The sequence below is a fragment of the Ambystoma mexicanum genome, chromosome 13 (genome assembly GCF_040938575.1).
Source record: "Ambystoma mexicanum isolate Mex_15411 chromosome 13, UKY_AmexF1_1, whole genome shotgun sequence".
Lineage (NCBI taxonomy): Eukaryota > Metazoa > Chordata > Amphibia > Caudata > Ambystomatidae > Ambystoma > Ambystoma mexicanum.
Genome location: NC_090938.1, coordinates 342,209,445 through 342,223,471, shown reverse-complemented (window position 1 = coordinate 342,223,471; position 14,027 = coordinate 342,209,445). Strand labels below are relative to the sequence as shown.

The following is a 14,027-nucleotide window of genomic DNA, read 5'->3' as shown; positions in this document are numbered from 1 at the left end:
CTTCTCCAAGCAACGAGTTGGGGGTAGATCTCTTTCCTCAGCTGGGGCCTCCCTCTGGAACAGCCTGCCTGCCACACTGAAACTTGAGGAGAACCATCTCTGGTTCCGGAAGCACCTCAAGACCTTCCTCTTTGCTTCTGCCTTTGCTCTTCCGCTCCCCTGCTGATCTGTCTGCTTCGGCTCCGTGCACCTGGCTACCCTCTGATTTCGGGCCAAGGTCCCTGCCCACCCAGCCGCACACCTGCACTGCCTCCTGGCAACCCTTGCACGCAATCCTTGCACTTGGGTCTGTATCTGTAACCCTACAGTGCCCTTACCTGCACTTATCAGACACCCCTTGTCTGCGCTTTAAACCTCGCACTTGCCACCCTGCTGGCTGCGCTACCAGTTGTTGTTGTTTTTATCCCTTCCTAGGCACGTTCCACCTCGCCCCTCTCCTTGCACTTTCCTCCCTCCCTCTCCCCTGCACTTGAGCATTCTCAATGTCACTGGGCCTAGGAAGATCGCTGTTTTGTCCTCCCTTCTTCCCCTCCCTTGCCTCGTCACGCTCTGAAACACGCGTGTATGAGTACGATTCAAATACAATATCATGTCATATCATAGCAGGAATCTATAGATCTGAAGATACGCAACTCCTTCAATCATTCATTGCAAACAGTAACAAACAAGGATAATTCCTCAGTGGTGTGATGGAGGCCCTTAACAGGTCTGAGGGATGTCCCCAACATCTGGAACACGATTTATCCTCCCATTACACCACTAATGAAACTTCTTTGCCTTCTCCATTGTTCAGGACGTTTTGGCATGTGCCAATTTGCACTGGACGCAGATCCCCTGCCGCTGAGGCCTCTTGGCCATGACCTTTTAGCACTGCTATGATTTGGCAAGTGAAGAATCACAACATAGGGCCACCACTAGATGCAATGTGATGTACGCTATCTGCCAAGATGGGCTACGTGCTACATGCCAACATACAGAAAGCGGAGTCTTTACTTTTTGAAGGGTCTTCCTGTGAAAGGGCTGTTTGGCGCTTACATGGCAGAATGCATGGACCTCAGAATAGAATACTTTGTGCATCTACCTACATCCGAAGAGACACTGTCAAAGGCGTGCCTGTTCACTTTGACTGCCTGTCTGATCTTGAACAACTAGCGTAGGTCTGGGGTAAGTTGAAGACTCAACAAACACGTACCTTAACTCGGTAGTGATATGAAGATATGGAAAGGCTGGGCGAAATCTATTGGGATCAAAGGACCTCGTGTCACCTTGCCAGTCTACAGTGGTTTGATGGATAGGGGTACAGTGGGGTGGGGCAGTGGGTAGGGTAGGTGTACAGTGGTGTGGGATATTGTGGGTAGCGAAGAGTGGGGTAGGTGTAGAGTGGTTTGGGGTATAGTCAGTGGTGGTAGAGTAGGGTGGGGATAAGGGTAGATTGGGTGAGAGGGGAGAGGTGGGAATAGAGGGGGTGGGGTAGTGAGTTAAGGTCAGGTAGAATTGGGTAAGATTTTTGTTATTATACCGGTAGCCATTTACAGCGGCAATTAAGCCATTAACTCACAGCAGACTGCTTAGAAACAACATAGATACCAGGGGTTGAGTTTTGGGTGGGAGGGGCAAGGAGTGGGTGGGAATGGCCAAAGAGGTAAGCATGGCCCAAGGCAGTCAATTAGACGATAAACAACCAACAATATTTAACAAATAAATAACCCAAAAAAAAACAAGTCGTGTGTCCCTCTTCACATGTCATCTCCCTCCTACCTGTACTTCAATGCAACGGTTTCAGCTTATAGGTGGTGCTTAAAATGCACAGTAGGCCATGTACCTTCATCGCACCGGTGTTGTATACTAAACTGTTCCCCATGATAGACTGCTCGCCTGGTGTTCGGCAATCTTGGAGCCCCAACCCAACACCCTGACACAGCGATCGCCAAAAGGAAATAAAAATGTGCTGAAATGCTCCAGCCGGGCTTCTTAGTCCTGCTCTCTAAGAGGAAGGCTGCAGCTCAATAAAACACCTTTTAAGAAGTAAACAAAAAATTGTATTCAATATATTATATGTTATTTCTTAAAGTGAAAAACCCCATTTTATGTCTCTCACTTTTTGCATGTTTCGCGTTTCTGTAGCATGCACGTCGAGTACTCCTTGGCAAGCCTATCTCTCAGGCCTTATCTGTTTCATATCTGTATGGCACTTTTGGGGTTGATCTGGGTACAGATCATCCTCTCCGCGGATTTAACACTGAAGAGCACCAAGCACATAAAATGGTACAATACTAAAAAGTGAAAACAGTCTAAATCTGTTATTTGCGCATGAAAATGTGAGTGCTATCGTACAATAAATGAGATGCTTGGTCCGTAAAACTCGCCAGAAAATACGTGCAGACAGTTGCAATCCGGGCAGTATCTGATGCCAAATGTGTTCTTTGTCAGATGTGTGTATGTATTGTTTTCAATAAAGTATTTAAAAATGAGCCTTCTTTAACACATGTCACACGCCTGCTTATTGTGTGTTGGTAGCGTTTTTCCTACCTCTCGCTGTAAAAATGAGAACAAAGTTTCTCGTGATGTCTCAGGCAGCCCGACCTGAGCCTCTGGTTCGTAACAAAAGTAGCAGAAGATTCCAGGTTCGACTCCTGGCTGGCTCGTTCAAATGCTGCCTTTTTGTTCTGTATTTAAAAATGAGCCTTCTCACGCAAGGCACTCGAAAGCTCATTGTGTGTTTGTAGTCACTGTTGCAGCGTGTTTCTACCTCTACTCGGGAGAAAAAATGGGAACTACGTTATTTCTCATGATGTCTCTAACACATGGCACACGCCTGCTCATTGTCAGTTCGTAGGCGTGTTTTCAACCACCTCTCCTTATAAAAATGAGAACTAAGTTGCTCATGATGGCTCAATCCGCATGATGAGCCTCTGCGTCGTAACAAAAGTGCTGATTCCAAGAGTCACTGCAGCAGAGGGCCAGTGGCGCAATGGATAACGCGTCTGCCTACGGAGCAGAAGATTCCAGGTTCGACTCCTGGCTGGCTCGTTCGCATGCTGCCTTTTTGTTCTAGAAAGTATTTAAAAATGAGCCTTGTCACGCATGGCACACAAAAGCACATTGTTTGTTCGTAGTTAGTGCGTTTTTTCTACCTCTCCTCTGGGAAAAATGAGAACTAAGTTTCTCATGATGGCACACGCTCGCTCACCTGCTCATTGTGGGCTTGTAGCGTTTTTTTCTACCTCTCCTTGTAAAAATGAGAAGTACGTTTCTCACTGTGTCTCAAGCAGGAAACTTCTGTTTCGTTACAAAAGTGCTGACTCCTGCTCACGCTGTAGCAGCGGTCCAGTGGCGCAATGGATAACACATTTGACTAATTCCAGGTTGACTCCTGGCTGGCTCGATCATAGGCTGCCTTTTTGATTTATTCAATATGTATACATGGTTGAAGGCTGCAGACAGGCCCAGTAACAAGAGGAGGGCTTGCTTCTTGGCATCTTTGATATCATCCTGTTGAATCTTTAGGTCCAGTAAGGCCGATTCAGTGCCGTGGCTTGGTTGGAAACCAGATTGGCGCAAGCCCAGGAGATTGTGTGATTCCAGTCAAAACAGGTTCTTCCCTGTTCGTCCAAAACCATCAAGGACCACATTGACACCCTTGCTCTGAATCTGGCCGACTTCTGTAACCATTCCATCACCTGTGGAATCTTCCCCTCCACTCTGAAGCATTCTCTTGTGCACCCTCTTCTCAAAAATTCCACAGCCGACCCCTCCGGCCCGGCTAACTTCGCAGGTTTCTATCACTCCTTTCCAGGGCAAACTCTTGGAAAAGCTGACCATCTCCCAGCTTAATCTTCACACCGACTCTGTTGGTTGTCTCCATGACCATCAGCCTGGCTTCAGAGCTGTCAGAAGCATGGAAACTGCTCTCCTGAACACCTGTGAAGACCTGCTGTCCAACCATGACTCTAACATCCCTTTTGGGTCCTCATCCTACTCGATTTCTCTTCTGCCTTTGACACGGTCAACCATGCCATCCTGCTCAACTGTCTCCGTGATAAGCCGGGTATCACTGATCAGGCCCTGGCCTGGATGACCTCTTTCCACTCTGATCGGCCCTCCCAGGTCCAACTTGGGTCCTTCCTTTTCGCCATCTCATTCTCTACTTGTGGTGTTCCCCACGGGTCTAACCTCTCTCCCTGGCTGTTCAACCAATACCTGGCACCCATTTCCCACCGCATTGCAGCTCTCTGTTTCAACTTTCAGTGCTATGCGGATGACACTCTGCTTGTTTTCAGGCTTCCCTCCCTCATCTCTGACCGTCTGTCTGCCATCCAGGACTGGTCTGCCGCCAATGATCTCTGCCTTAATCCCATTTAGGCAGAGATTCTCCTCATCGGCACACCTGCACCCTCCTTTCCTGCCACTCTCTGGCCGGCCTCCCTTGGCCCTCTTCCTGCTCCCACCTTTGAGGCTAAGAACCTTGGGGTCATCTTCGACTCCACACTCTCCTTTTCTTCTCACATCTCTGACATCTCTAAGAAGTCAAACTACCAACTGTACATTTGCAGAGGTATTGTTCCTTTCCTCTCCTTCCCCCAGAAGCTTACTGTATCTAGAGCTCTGATTCTCTCTAAGCTAGACTACTGCAACAGCCTCTTTCTAAATCTGCCTGCTTCTTCTCTCTGTCCTCTGCAACTCATCCAGAACAGGACTGCAAGACGTTTCCTTGGTCTGAAGCCCAGGGATCGTATCTCTCCAGCCCTGAAATCTTTTCATTGCTCCCAGTGGCTGCAAGGGTTAAATTCAAGTCCCTCTGCATTGTCCACAAGGCTTACTGGGGCCTGGGTCCAAAATACCTTCAACTCTCCCTCCGTAAATACCTTCCCACTCGAGCTCTTTTCTCCTCCACCTCCAACTCCCTCAGGGCCGGTCGCTTCTCCAAGCAACGAGTTGGGGGTAGATCTCTTTCCTCAGCTGGGGCCTCCCTCTGGAACAGCCTGCCTGCCACACTGAAACTTGAGGAGAACCATCTCTGGTTCCGGAAGCACCTCAAGACCTTCCTCTTTGCTTCTGCCTTTGCTCTTCCGCTCCCCTGCTGATCTGTCTGCTTCGGCTCCGTGCACCTGGCTACCCTCTGATTTCGGGCCAAGGTCCCTGCCCACCCAGCCGCACACCTGCACTGCCTCCTGGCAACCCTTGCACGCAATCCTTGCACTTGGGTCTGTATCTGTAACCCTACAGTGCCCTTACCTGCACTTATCAGACACCCCTTGTCTGCGCTTTAAACCTCGCACTTGCCACCCTGCTGGCTGCGCTACCAGTTGTTGTTGTTTTTATCCCTTCCTCGGCACGTTCCACCTCGCCCCTCTCCTTGTACTTTCCTCCCTCCCTCTCCCCTGCACTTGAGCATTCTCAATGTCACTGGGCCTAGGAAGATCGCTGTTTTGTCCTCCCTTCTTCCCCTCCCTTGCCTCGTCACGCTCTGAAACACGCGTGTATGAGTACAATTCAAATACAATATCATGTCATATCATAGCAGGAATCTATAGATCTGAAGATACGCAACTCCTTCAATCATTCATTGCAAACAGTAACAAACAAGGATGATTCCTCAGTGGTGTGATGGAGGCCCTTAACAGGTCTGAGGGATGTCCCCAACATCTGGAACACGATTTATCCTCCCATTACACCACTAATGAAACTTCTTTGCCTTCTCCATTGTTCAGGACGTTTTGGCATGTGCCAATTTGCACTGGACGCAGATCCCCTGCCGCTGAGGCCTCTTGGCCATGACCTTTTAGCACTGCTATGATTTGGCAAGTGAAGAATCACAACATGGGGCCACCACTAGATGCAATGTGATGTACGCTATCTGCCAAGATGGGCTACGTGCTACATGCCAACATACAGAAAGCGGAGTCTTTACTTTTTGAAGGGTCTTCCCGTGAAAGGGCTGTTTGGCGCTTACATGGCAGAATGCATGGACCTCAGAATAGAATACTTTGTGCATCTACCTACATCCGAAGAGACACTGTCAAAGGCGTGCCTGTTCACTTTGACTGCCTGTCTGATCTTGAACAACTAGCGTAGGTCTGGGGTAAGTTGAAGACTCAACAAACACGTACCTTAACTCGGTAGTGATCTGAAGATATGGAAAGGCTGGGCGAAATCTATTGGGATCAAAGGACCTCGTGTCACCTTGCCAGTCTACAGTGGTTTGATGGATAGGGGTACAGTGGGGTGGGGCAGTGGGTAGGGTAGGTGTACAGTGGTGTGGGATATTGTGGGTAGCGAAGAGTGGGGTAGGTGTAGAGTGGTTTGGGGTATAGTCAGTGGTGGTAGAGTAGGGTGGGGATAAGGGTAGATTGGGTGAGAGGGGAGAGGTGGGAATAGAGGGGGTGGGGTAGTGAGTTAAGGACAGGTAGAATTGGGTAAGATTTTTGTTATTATACCGGTAGCCATTTACAGCGGCAATTAAGCCATTAACTCACAGCAGACTGCTTAGAAACAACATAGATACCAGGGGTTGAGTTTTGGGTGGGAGGGGCAAGGAGTGGGTGGGAATGGCCAAAGAGGTAAGCATGGCCCAAGGCAGTCAATTAGACGATAAACAACCAACAATATTTAACAAATAAATAACCCAAAAAAAAACAAGTCGTGTGTCCCTCTTCACATGTCATCTCCCTCCTACCTGTACTTCAATGCAACGGTTTCGGCTTATAGGTGGTGCTTAAAATGCACAGTAGGCCATGTGCCTTCATCGCCCCGGTGTTGTATACTAAACTGTTCCCCATGATAGACTGCTCGCCTGGTGTTCGGCAATCTTGGAGCCCCAACCCAACACCCTGACACAGCGATCGCCAAAAGGAAATAAAAATGTGCTGAAATGCTCCAGCCGGGCTTCTTAGTCCTGCTCTCTAAGAGGAAGGCTACAGCTCAATAAAACACCTTTTAAGAAGTAAACAAAAAATTGTATTCAATATATTATATGTTATTTCTTAAAGTGAAAAACCCCATTTTATGTCTCTCACTTGTTGCATGTTTCGCGTTTCTGTAGCATGCACGTCGAGTACTCCTTGGCACGCCTATCACTCAGGCCTTATCTGTTTCATATCTGTATGGCACTTTTGGGGTTGATCTGGGTACAGATCATCCTCTCCCGCGGATTTAACACTGAAGAGCACCGAGCACATAAAATGGTACAATACTAAAAAGTGAAAACATTCTAAATCTGTTATTTGCGCATGAAAATGTGAGTGCTATAGTACAATAAATGAGATGCTTGGTCCGTAAAACTCGCCAGAAAATACGTGCAGAGAGTTGCAATCCGGGCAGTATCTGATGCCAAATGCGTTCTTTGTCAGATGTTTGTATGTATTGTTTTCAATAAAGTATTTAAAAATGAGCCTTCTTTAACACATGTCACACGCCTGCTTATTGTGTGTTGGTAGCGTTTTTCCTACCTCTCGCTGTAAAAATGAGAACAAAGTTTCTCGTGATGTCTCAGGCAGCCCGACCTGAGCCTCTGGTTCGTAACAAAAGTGCTGAATGCAGCTCACAGTGCAGCAGCGGGCCAGTGGCGCAATGGATAACGCGTCTGCCTACGGAGCAGAAGAGTCCAGGTTCGACTCCTGGCTGGCTCGTTCAAATGCTGCCTTTTTGTTCTGTATTTAAAAATGAGCCTTCTCACGCAAGGCACTCGAAGCTCATTGTGTGTTTGTAGTCACTGTTGCAGCGTGTTTCTACCTCTACTCGGGAGAAAAAATGGGAACTACGTTATTTCTCATGATGTCTCTAACACATGGCACACGCCTGCTCATTGTCAGTTCGTAGGCGTGTTTTCAACCACCTCTCCTTATAAAAATGAGAACTAAGTTGCTCATGATGGCTCAATCCGCATGATGAGCATCTGCGTCGTAACAAAAGTGCTGATTCCAAGAGTCACTGCAGCAGAGGGCCAGTGGCGCAATGGATAACGCGTCTGCCTACGGAGCAGAAGATTCCAGGTTCGACTCCTGGCTGGCTCGTTCGCATGCTGCCTTTTTGTTCTAGAAAGTATTTAAAAATGAGCCTTGTCACGCATGGCACACAAAAGCACATTGTTTGTTCGTAGTTAGTGCGTTTTTTCTACCTCTCCTCTGGGAAAAATGAGAACTAAGTTTCTCATGATGGCACACGCTCGCTCACCTGCTCATTGTGGGCTTGTAGCGTTTTTTTCTACCTCTCCTTGTAAAAATGAGAAGTACGTTTCTCACTGTGTCTCAAGCAGGAAACTTCTATTTCGTTACAAAAGTGCTGACTCCTGCTCACGCTGTAGCAGCGGTCCAGTGGCGCAATGGATAACACATTTGACTAATTCCAGGTTGACTCCTGGCTGGCTCGATCATAGGCTGCCTTTTTGATTTATTCAATATGTATACATGGTCGAAGGCTGCAGACAGGCCCAGTAACAAGAGGAGGGCTTCCTTCTTGGCATCTTTGATATCATCCTGTTGAATCTTTAGGTCCAGTAAGGCCGATTCAGTGCCGTGGCTTGGTTGGAAACCAGATTGGCGCAAGCCCAGGAGATTGTGTGATTCCAGTCAAAACAGGTTCTTCCCTGTTCGTCCAAAACCATCAAGGACCACATTGACACCCTTGCTCTGAATCTGGCCGACTTCTGTAACCATTCCATCACCTGTGGAATCTTCCCCTCCACTCTGAAGCATTCTCTTGTGCACCCTCTTCTCAAAAATTCCACAGCCGACCCCTCCGGCCCGGCTAACTTCGCAGGTTTCTATCACTCCTTTCCAGGGCAAACTCTTGGAAAAGCTGACCATCTCCCAGCTTAATCTTCACACCGACTCTGTTGGTTGTCTCCATGACCATCAGCCTGGCTTCAGAGCTGTCAGAAGCATGGAAACTGCTCTCCTGAACACCTGTGAAGACCTGCTGTCCAACCATGACTCTAACATCCCTTTTGGGTCCTCATCCTACTCGATTTCTCTTCTGCCTTTGACACGGTCAACCATGCCATCCTGCTCAACTGTCTCCGTGATAAGCCGGGTATCACTGATCAGGCCCTGGCCTGGATGACCTCTTTCCACTCTGATCGGCCCTCCCAGGTCCAACTTGGGTCCTTCCTTTTCGCCATCTCATTCTCTACTTGTGGTGTTCCCCACAGGTCTAACCTCTCTCCCTGGCTGTTCAACCAATACCTGGCACCCATTTCCCACCGCATTGCAGCTCTCTGCTTCAACTTTCAGTGCTATGCGGATGACACTCTGCTTGTTTTCAGGCTTCCCTCCCTCATCTCTGACCGTCTGTCTGCCATCCAGGACTGGTCTGCCGCCAATGATCTCTGCCTTAATCCCATTTAGGCAGAGATTCTCCTCATCGGCACACCTGCACCCTCCTTTCCTGCCACTCTCTGGCCGGCCTCCCTTGGCCCTCTTCCTGCTCCCACCTTTGAGGCTAAGAACCTTGGGGTCATCTTCGACTCCACACTCTCCTTTTCTTCTCACATCTCTGACATCTCTAAGAAGTCAAACTACCAACTGTACATTTGCAGAGGTATTGTTCCTTTCCTCTCCTTCCCCCAGAAGCTTACTGTATCTAGAGCTCTGATTCTCTCTAGGCTAGACTACTGCAACAGCCTCTTTCTAAATCTGCCTGCTTCTTCTCTCTGTCCTCTGCAACTCATCCAGAACAGGACTGCAAGACGTTTCCTTGGTCTGAAGCCCAGGGATCGTATCTCTCCAGCCCTGAAATCTTTTCATTGCTCCCAGTGGCTGCAAGGGTTAAATTCAAGTCCCTCTGCATTGTCCACAAGGCTTACTGGGGCCTGGGTCCAAAATACCTTCAACTCTCCCTCCGTAAATACCTTCCCACTCGAGCTCTTTTCTCCTCCACCTCCAACTCCCTCAGGGCCGGTCGCTTCTCCAAGCAACGAGTTGGGGGTAGATCTCTTTCCTCAGCTGGGGCCTCCCTCTGGAACAGCCTGCCTGCCACACTGAAACTTGAGGAGAACCATCTCTGGTTCCGGAAGCACCTCAAGACCTTCCTCTTTGCTTCTGCCTTTGCTCTTCCGCTCCCCTGCTGATCTGTCTGCTTCAGCTCCGTGCACCTGGCTACCCTCTGATTTCGGGCCAAGGTCCCTGCCCACCCAGCCGCACACCTGCACTGCCTCCTGGCAACCCTTGCACGCAATCCTTGCACTTGGGTCTGTATCTGTAACCCTACAGTGCCCTTACCTGCACTTATCAGACACCCCTTGTCTGCGCTTTAAACCTCGCACTTGCCACCCTGCTGGCTGCGCTACCAGTTGTTGTTGTTTTTATCCCTTCCTAGGCACGTTCCACCTCGCCCCTCTCCTTGCACTTTCCTCCCTCCCTCTCCCCTGCACTTGAGCATTCTCAATGTCACTGGGCCTAGGAAGATCGCTGTTTTGTCCTCCCTTCTTCCCCTCCCTTGCCTCGTCACGCTCTGAAACACGCGTGTATGAGTACGATTCAAATACAATATCATGTCATATCATAGCAGGAATCTATAGATCTGAAGATACGCAACTCCTTCAATCATTCATTGCAAACAGTAACAAACAAGGATAATTCCTCAGTGGTGTGATGGAGGCCCTTAACAGTTCTGAGGGATGTCCCCAACATCTGGAACACGATTTATCCTCCCATTACACCACTAATGAAACTTCTTTGCCTTCTCCATTGTTCAGGACGTTTTGGCATGTGCCAATTTGCACTGGACGCAGATCCCCTGCCGCTGAGGCCTCTTGGCCATGACCTTTTAGCACTGCTATGATTTGGCAAGTGAAGAATCACAACATAGGGCCACCACTAGATGCAATGTGATGTACGCTATCTGCCAAGATGGGCTACGTGCTACATGGCAACATACAGAAAGCGGAGTCTTTACTTTTTGAAGGGTCTTCCCGTGAAAGGGCTGTTTGGCGCTTACATGGCAGAATGCATGGACCTCAGAATAGAATACTTTGTGCATCTACCTACATCCGAAGAGACACTGTCAAAGGCGTGCCTGTTCACTTTGACTGCCTGTCTGATCTTGAACAACTAGCGTAGGTCTGGGGTAAGTTGAAGACTCAACAAACACGTACCTTAACTCGGTAGTGATCTGAAGATATGGAAAGGCTGGGCGAAATCTATTGGGATCAAAGGACCTCGTGTCACCTTGCCAGTCTACAGTGGTTTGATGGATAGGGGTACAGTGGGGTGGGGCAGTGGGTAGGGTAGGTGTACAGTGGTGTGGGATATTGTGGGTAGCGAAGAGTGGGGTAGGTGTAGAGTGGTTTGGGGTATAGTCAGTGGTGGTAGAGTAGGGTGGGGATAAGGGTAGATTGGGTGAGAGGGGAGAGGTGGGAATAGAGGGGGTGGGGTAGTGAGTTAAGGACAGGTAGAATTGGGTAAGATTTTTGTTATTATACCGGTAGCCATTTACAGCGGCAATTAAGCCATTAACTCACAGCAGACTGCTTAGAAACAACATAGATACCAGGGGTTGAGTTTTGGGTGGGAGGGGCAAGGAGTGGGTGGGAATGGCCAAAGAGGTAAGCATGGCCCAAGGCAGTCAATTAGACGATAAACAACCAACAATATTTAACAAATAAATAACCCAAAAAAAACCAAGTCGTGTGTCCCTCTTCACATGTCATCTCCCTCCTACCTGTACTTCAATGCAACGGTTTAGGCTTATAGGTGGTGCTTAAAATGCACAGTAGGCCATGTGCCTTCATCGCACCGGTGTTGTATACTAAACTGTTCCCCATGATAGACTGCTCGCCTGGTGTTCGGCAATCTTGGAGCCCCAACCCAACACCCTGACACAGCGATCGCCAAAAGGAAATAAAAATGTGCTGAAATGCTCCAGCCGGGCTTCTTAGTCCTGCTCTCTAAGAGGAAGGCTGCAGCTCAATAAAACACCTTTTAAGAAGTAAACAAAAAATTGTATTCAATATATTATATATTATTTCTTAAAGTGAAAAACCCCATTTTATGTCTCTCACTTGTTGCATGTTTCGCGTTTCTGTAGCATGCACGTCGAGTACTCCTTGGCACGCCTATCACTCAGGCCTTACCTGTTTCATATCTGTATGGCACTTTTGGGGTTGATCTGGGTACAGATCATCCTCTCCCGCGGATTTAACACTGAAGAGCACCGAGCACATAAAATGGTACAATACTAAAAAGTGAAAACAGTCTAAATCTGTTATTTGCGCATGAAAATGTGAGTGCTATAGTACAATAAATGAGATGCTTGGTCCGTAAAACTCGCCAGAAAATACGTGCAGAGAGTTGCAATCCGGGCAGTATCTGATGCCAAATGCGTTCTTTGACCAGATGTTTGTATGTATTGTTTTCAATAAAGTATTTAAAAATGAGCCTTCTTTAACACATGTCACACGCCTGCTTATTGTGTGTTGGTAGCGTTTTTCCTACCTCTCGCTGTAAAAATGAGAACAAAGTTTCTCGTGATGTCTCAGGCAGCCCGACCTGAGCCTCTGGTTCGTAACAAAAGTGCTGAATGCAGCACACAGTGCAGCAGCGGGCCAGTGGCGCAATGGATAACGCGTCTGCCTACGGAGCAGAAGATTCCAGGTTCGACTCCTGGCTGGCTCGTTCAAATGCTGCCTTTTTGTTCTGTATTTAAAAATGAGCCTTCTCACGCAAGGCACTCGAAAGCTCATTGTGTGTTTGTAGTCACTGTTGCAGCGTGTTTCTACCTCTACTCGGGAGAAAAAATGGGAACTACGTTATTTCTCATGATGTCTCTAACACATGGCACACGCCTGCTCATTGTCAGTTCGTAGGCGTGTTTTCAACCACCTCTCCTTATAAAAATGAGAACTAAGTTGCTCATGATGGCTCAATCCGCATGATGAGCATCTGCGTCGTAACAAAAGTGCTGATTCCAAGAGTCACTGCAGCAGAGGGCCAGTGGCCCAATGGATAACGCGTCTGCCTACGGAGCAGAAGATTCCAGGTTCGACTCCTGGCTGGCTCGTTCGCATGCTGCCTTTTTGTTCTAGAAAGTATTTAAAAATGAGCCTTGTCACGCATGGCACACAAAAGCACATTGTTTGTTCGTAGTTAGTGCGTTTTTTCTACCTCTCCTCTGGGAAAAATGAGAACTAAGTTTCTCATGATGGCACACGCTCGCTCACCTGCTCATTGTGGGCTTGTAGCGTTTTTTTCTACCTCTCCTTGTAAAAATGAGAAGTACGTTTCTCACTGTGTCTCAAGCAGGAAACTTCTATTTCGTTACAAAAGTGCTGACTCCTGCTCACGCTGTAGCAGCGGTCCAGTGGCGCAATGGATAACACATTTGACTAATTCCAGGTTGACTCCTGGCTGGCTCGATCATAGGCTGCCTTTTTGATTTATTCAATATGTATACATGGTCGAAGGCTGCAGACAGGCCCAGTAACAAGAGGAGGGCTTGCTTCTTGGCATCTTTGATATCATCCTGTTGAATCTTTAGGTCCAGTAAGGCCGATTCAGTGCCGTGGCTTGGTTGGAAACCAGATTGGCGCAAGCCCAGGAGATTGTGTGATTCCAGTCAAAACAGGTTCTTCCCTGTTCGTCCAAAACCATCAAGGACCACATTGACACCCTTGCTCTGAATCTGGCCGACTTCTGTAACCATTCCATCACCTGTGGAATCTTCCCCTCCACTCTGAAGCATTCTCTTGTGCACCCTCTTCTCAAAAATTCCACAGCCGACCCCTCCGGCCCGGCTAACTTCGCAGGTTTCTATCACTCCTTTCCAGGGCAAACTCTTGGAAAAGCTGACCATCTCCCAGCTTAATCTTCACACCGACTCTGTTGGTTGTCTCCATGACCATCAGCCTGGCTTCAGAGCTGTCAGAAGCATGGAAACTGCTCTCCTGAACACCTGTGAAGACCTGCTGTCCAACCATGACTCTAACATCCCTTTTGGGTCCTCATCCTACTCGATTTCTCTTCTGCCTTTGACACGGTCAACCATGCCATCCTGCTCAACTGTCTCCGTGATAAGCCGGGTATCACTGATCA

The 14,027-nt window shown here is 48.3% G+C and overlaps 5 non-coding genes across 5 annotated transcripts; all 5 read left to right on the top strand.

Annotated features, from left to right (window-relative positions):
- Positions 1-2,957: 2,957 nt before the first annotated feature.
- On the top strand, positions 2,958-3,030 carry TRNAR-ACG (transfer RNA arginine (anticodon ACG)). The gene has a single exon. It is a non-coding gene; the product is annotated as a tRNA-Arg (tRNA).
- A 4,525-nt stretch (positions 3,031-7,555) lies between these two features.
- Positions 7,556-7,628, top strand: TRNAR-ACG (transfer RNA arginine (anticodon ACG)). Its single transcript has one exon. It is a non-coding gene; the product is annotated as a tRNA-Arg (tRNA).
- A 311-nt stretch (positions 7,629-7,939) lies between these two features.
- Positions 7,940-8,012, top strand: TRNAR-ACG (transfer RNA arginine (anticodon ACG)). The gene has a single exon. It is a non-coding gene; the product is annotated as a tRNA-Arg (tRNA).
- A 4,526-nt stretch (positions 8,013-12,538) lies between these two features.
- TRNAR-ACG (transfer RNA arginine (anticodon ACG)) lies at positions 12,539-12,611 on the top strand. Its single transcript has one exon. It is a non-coding gene; the product is annotated as a tRNA-Arg (tRNA).
- Positions 12,612-12,923: 312 nt separating this feature from the next.
- On the top strand, positions 12,924-12,996 carry TRNAR-ACG (transfer RNA arginine (anticodon ACG)). Its single transcript has one exon. It is a non-coding gene; the product is annotated as a tRNA-Arg (tRNA).
- Positions 12,997-14,027: the final 1,031 nt, after the last annotated feature.